Below are 5105 nucleotides of genomic sequence, written 5' to 3'. Positions count from 1 at the left end.
AGCAGGAAGCTCTCATTTGTCTCAGGAGATGTTGGGGCTTTCACAACCGTAACCACAACCTGCTTTTTCTGCGCTTTGCTGGAAGAAGGGATCATCGTAACACAGCACTTAGGTATTTTAGGAAGAAAGGCACTCAGGAAGCCTGGGGACAATGACAAATATTCACAAGGGACATATATGTACTCGATTTGCATTCAATTCAATGGGAATTAGACAGCTAAACACCTCGGAGGATTCAGGCTTAGCCTCCCCCTCTCCAGTAACAGCCACATAAACCTGATTCCTTTTAGTGCTTGTGTAGCTGACAGACACGTCGTGAACTGCTGGCTGCTTATTTAGCAGGATCATCTGAAAAACCTGCATTTGGTCAATGATATTACAATCAGAGGAAGGTCAGATCACGCAAGATTCCTTGACAGCACAGAAAATACAACACACTGCGATCTTTCGTATATTATTTTCAGATCACGACTTAATAATTGCAAAGAATCTCTCTATTTCTTGAATTTCAAAGGCAGGATATTTTCCAGTTTGCTCTTCCCACAGCATCTTGTCCAACTGAAGAGAACCCATTTGTCAAAAAAACCCCTCAATTCAGCCACCAGAGTCTATCTGTAGACAGAAACCAGCCCCAATGCACGCGCTATCGTCGCTATATAAATTCCCACAGAGTCACGTGAAGCATGACATTTCTTGACTAACCAGCAGAAAGCAACGGGAAATCAAAGCCTGATAAAAACACATCCAAAAAAAATCACTCCTTGGAAGCACTGAGAGAAAAATCGATCACCATTAATCAATGTACTGCTGTTCTCAAGTATTTTTGGAGATGGAAAAGAAGAAAAAGAAGTAGGACAGGGAATTATGGCTTAATAAAAACTGGTGCACACTGATAATCCATGTTATCTTCTTATTATCCATTTGCTCTTGCTTGTTAGAAGTGTCCAGGAGTAAATCCATATCTTATTCTGAGTTTGCATGGCACCTACCACTACTCAAAGCCTCGCTGTATCTTTGGATCTTAATATAAGATCGATTCTATCCTCTGAAGAGTGGAACTACAGAATATCAAACACATTAGGACTTACAGCTGTAGAATAATACGAAACAGCATGTGAATATTGAACCGTTCTGGAGTAATTACCGGAGAAACAGCAGCGACATTTTAGTAATCACTTCTTTTCCCTGACTTGTATTTCAAATCACAGCTTGAAAGGAGAAGGTGGCAGTCGCGTGGTCATTGGCAATGCTAACCGGGTAGATTTAGATTTAGCATCTCCCAATGCTCTTGGTAGATTTTTATTAAAACTCCACTATCTTGATAGCAGAGTTTCCTCTTCTCCACAGCCCAGCAGGATTATACAGCAACAAGTCTCATCTGCAGAATTTGTGGTGCCATAGCAGAAGCACAAATGAACCTGTTCTCTCTCTCTATATATATAATATATAATGTAAAACCTAAATCTTATTATAACTGAAGCTGGAGGGTAGGCTATAGAAAGATTACATTCCTAACTAGCAATTTCCTGAGAAGTATTTTAAACCAAGTCAACATCTTATATTTCCAAACTAAAGGCCAGAACAGACCCAACACCAACAACCAGGTCATCTTCTGTGGCAATATAAATGATAATTACTAGAAACGATGAGGCCAAGTTTCCCATTTCAGTTCTTCCTTCTCTCCTCCTTACAACTGCTCTGCAAAAGTTTCCTTTTTGGACCACAAGACACAACCACGCTGTGATTTTACTGTGGTTTTTTTTTCACATAATTATTATTTACCAAGCTGATTAAATTGTGTTCAGTGCTAAGCCTTTCTGAAAACACGGCCACACGACAGAAGAGCCATGAAATTTGGCAACAGTTTGTATGAAGAGCAATACTGAGAAGGAAAAAGGAAGCAACAGTTGGAAAGTATTTACATTGACGAGCTCATTGTCACTCAAAGAATATCTGCTGTTTGGCTGGATGCAGACTTCAGATGCACATACGGGTTTATTTTTAAATAGTTCTCGTCTGTAACATAGTTAAAGCAATTGTTTGACAACAAGGATTGCCAAAATTGATTCTAGGTGGTTCTGACACCCGACACGCCCGGCAAAGCATAGGATACCAGTCTTCCTTCATTTGATGAAAGAAAAAATGAAAGGAAAACTCCACTTTCAAAGAACATTGAAAATAAGAAAATGAAGTTATTTCTTTATAAATAAGAGCTAATGGCTAATGCCTGCTCCCCCTCAAAGTCTCACCTCCTGCCACTGCAGTTTTCCATGTAGCCATAGCTAAATTTCAAGTTCTCCTGACGAACACTCTCCTACTCTCCTCTGATACGCCTAGAAAAGATGTTTCTGAAACTTCTCTTTTCCTGCTACTTCACCTTCATTAAAAGATCTAGGACCATACAATCATTAAGGTTGGAAAAGTCCTCTAAGATCATCCAGTCCAATCATCAACCCAACCCCACCATGGCCACTAAACCATGTCCCCAAGTGCCACATCCACACATTTTTTTGAACCTCTCCAGGGATGAGGACTCCACCACTGCCCTGGGCAGCCCCTGCCAGTCCCTCAGAACCCCTTCCATGAAGAAATTTCCCCTCAGATCCAACCTCACCCTCCCCTGGCACAACTTGAGGCCATTTCCTCTCATCCCATCGCTTGTTATGAGGAGCAGAGCCCGACCCCCCCTCACTACCCCCTCCTGTCAGGAGCTGCAGAGGGGATAAGGTCTCCCCTCAGCTCCTCTTCTCCACTTGAACCCCTCAGCTCCCTCATTGCTCCCCATCATTTGGTGCTCCAGACCCCTCCCCAGCTCCGTTGCCCTTCTCTGGCCACGCTGCAGCCCCTCAATGTCCTTCTGGGAGTCAGGGGCCCCAAACTGAACACAGGCTTCGAGGGGCGGCCTCAGCAGTGCCCAGCACAGGGGCACAATCACTTCCCTACTCCTGCTGGCCACGCTATTTCTGATACAACTTTCTGATCTGTTTGGTTTTGGTAGATTTGCAGAAAGCTGTACCATTTAGGAAGATCCCAGACTATCTCAGTATGTGCACATAAGAAAGCTGTGCAAACAGAGCTCTGGATCACGGCTACTGCACAGCAAAGGAAAAGTGGTAAAGCAAGTTCAAGGGCAGAGCAAGGCACCAGTATTTCCTTGTTTCCTGTTGATCCCACCAAGGGCAGGTGGCTGTCGCAATGGCTTTCAGCCAGCTCCAGAGGACACTGGGCAATGGTGGCCGAGGGAATATTAGAACTGAGACAGGAAATGTCCAAAATTGGGGATGCAGATGGTGCTCTTTGGCAACAGCTCGAGGGTAAGAGCAGTGCATCCCCTTCAGCAGCCCGAGGGATGAGTTACGGGCCGCTCAAAGACGTGACAGCTGCCTAAACACCCCCTTCTCCTGCTAACTCAGATGCCATTCATTTTCCGAAATACCCACACGGGCCTGGACGATCAGGCACAAGATTTGTCCTCTCTCGTTCCTGGCAGATACAACACAGGGTCTATACAGAGACCTGCTCCCTTCTGGCGTGGCAGCTGGAGGCTGCGTTGAAGGCGCTAAAACATCTGAATTAACACCAGCGTAACTCAATCTTCCCTCACAAAGTCCCTCAGATGGCACGAGAGCTGCATTTAGGGTTTTCAGAGCTGCAGGAAACAAGTCTGAGTTTGAGTATGGCCTGGGCATAGCCCTCAAAGCACAGCACGGATGTACTCGACCCCAGCAAGAGTGAAAACCCACACTGAAGCAGGCGTAATTTAATAGGATTGTTTCCCTAGCGCTGCCTGGTTTGTTTCTCAGCAACTCCAGGCCTCTCTTGCAGTGTTGTGTCTCTCAAAATAGCAACTGCAGGCAGACAAAAACTCTTTTATGAATGACATCAAATCAGTTTATTTTAAAATCACAGCTAGACAACTGAACAAGCACTCCTCATCATGAGACTCCTCATCATGCGGAAAAAGAGACTTACTTGCTTTCAACCCCTAACAGCAGCATTTGTGCCTGTAAGCAGCTCAGTCTCTGAGCACCCCATCTCTAAAATTATCATACTCCGCTGCAGCTCCTACGATGAAAAGTGACTTCCACCTCCTGATTGTGTTGTTTGCTATTAAAAATAAAGCCAGAGAGATTAAAAAGACTTTTTCCAATGCTCAAGGTCTGACATTTAGCTCCACGCCGCTGGTGCCTGACAAAAGGCTCTCTGTTGAGACGGGATGTGCTTTTGAAGAATGCCCGCGGGACAACTCAACGTGCAGGGGGAAAGGAAAAGGACAAGGGAAGACGCGGCAGCCAAACTGATTTCAATAATTCAGGCCAAGTGCTGGGAAACGCAAGGAATGGAAGAGATAAATGTTTAAGGAGAGATAAATGTTTAAGAGGAGATAAACACTTCTTTGCTCCTGGAGGCACTGAAGTATTTTAAATATGCCAGATCGCATAACTGTAAAATTTATCTGCAGTTGCACACCCACTGGTTCTTCTACCTCCGAGAACAATATTTATGACCGTGTAAATGCCACGAAAACCAGCAGCAGCATTATAAATGTGAGTGTTTTCATGCGGAGCCGGGACACGCATCCCTTCGCTTTGCCATGCTGGTGTTGCATCTCAAATAACTCACCCCAATCACGTACCGGTGTTGTATCTCAAATAACTCACCCCAATCACATACCCCTGCTCTCCTCGGAGCAGTCCAACCTGCACTGCAACCTTACCCATCTCTCCTTTCCCTTTTCCCCACAATTTTCTGCGCTGGCAGCAAAGTTGCTTTAAGAAATTTCTCGATTCCAACCTTACCCATCTCTCCTTTCCCTTTTCCCTTTTCCCCACAATTTTCTGTGCTGGCAGCAAAGTTGCTTTAAGAAATTTCTTGACTACCAGCGGTGTGGCCCCAGCTCCTTCCCTCCCTAAAATTCCTGTCCGCTGAAAGTGTTTTAATGGCCATGCTCAAACAGACAGCAGAAATTTCCTGCTTACCTTCATTTTTCCTTTCTTGGCTTTTTTTAATTATTATTTTTTCAGAGGGGATGAAGGACAAAGCAGAACTGGAATGATGTGTGATCTCCCAACATGATTGGACTACGAACTGGCTGAAGGAAAGAA

The sequence above is a fragment of the Mesitornis unicolor genome, unplaced genomic scaffold, assembly GCF_000695765.1.
Source record: "Mesitornis unicolor isolate BGI_N332 unplaced genomic scaffold, ASM69576v1 scaffold20560, whole genome shotgun sequence".
NCBI classification, from domain to species: Eukaryota; Metazoa; Chordata; class Aves; order Mesitornithiformes; family Mesitornithidae; genus Mesitornis; species Mesitornis unicolor.
Note: the sequence above shows the minus strand (reverse complement) of the source record.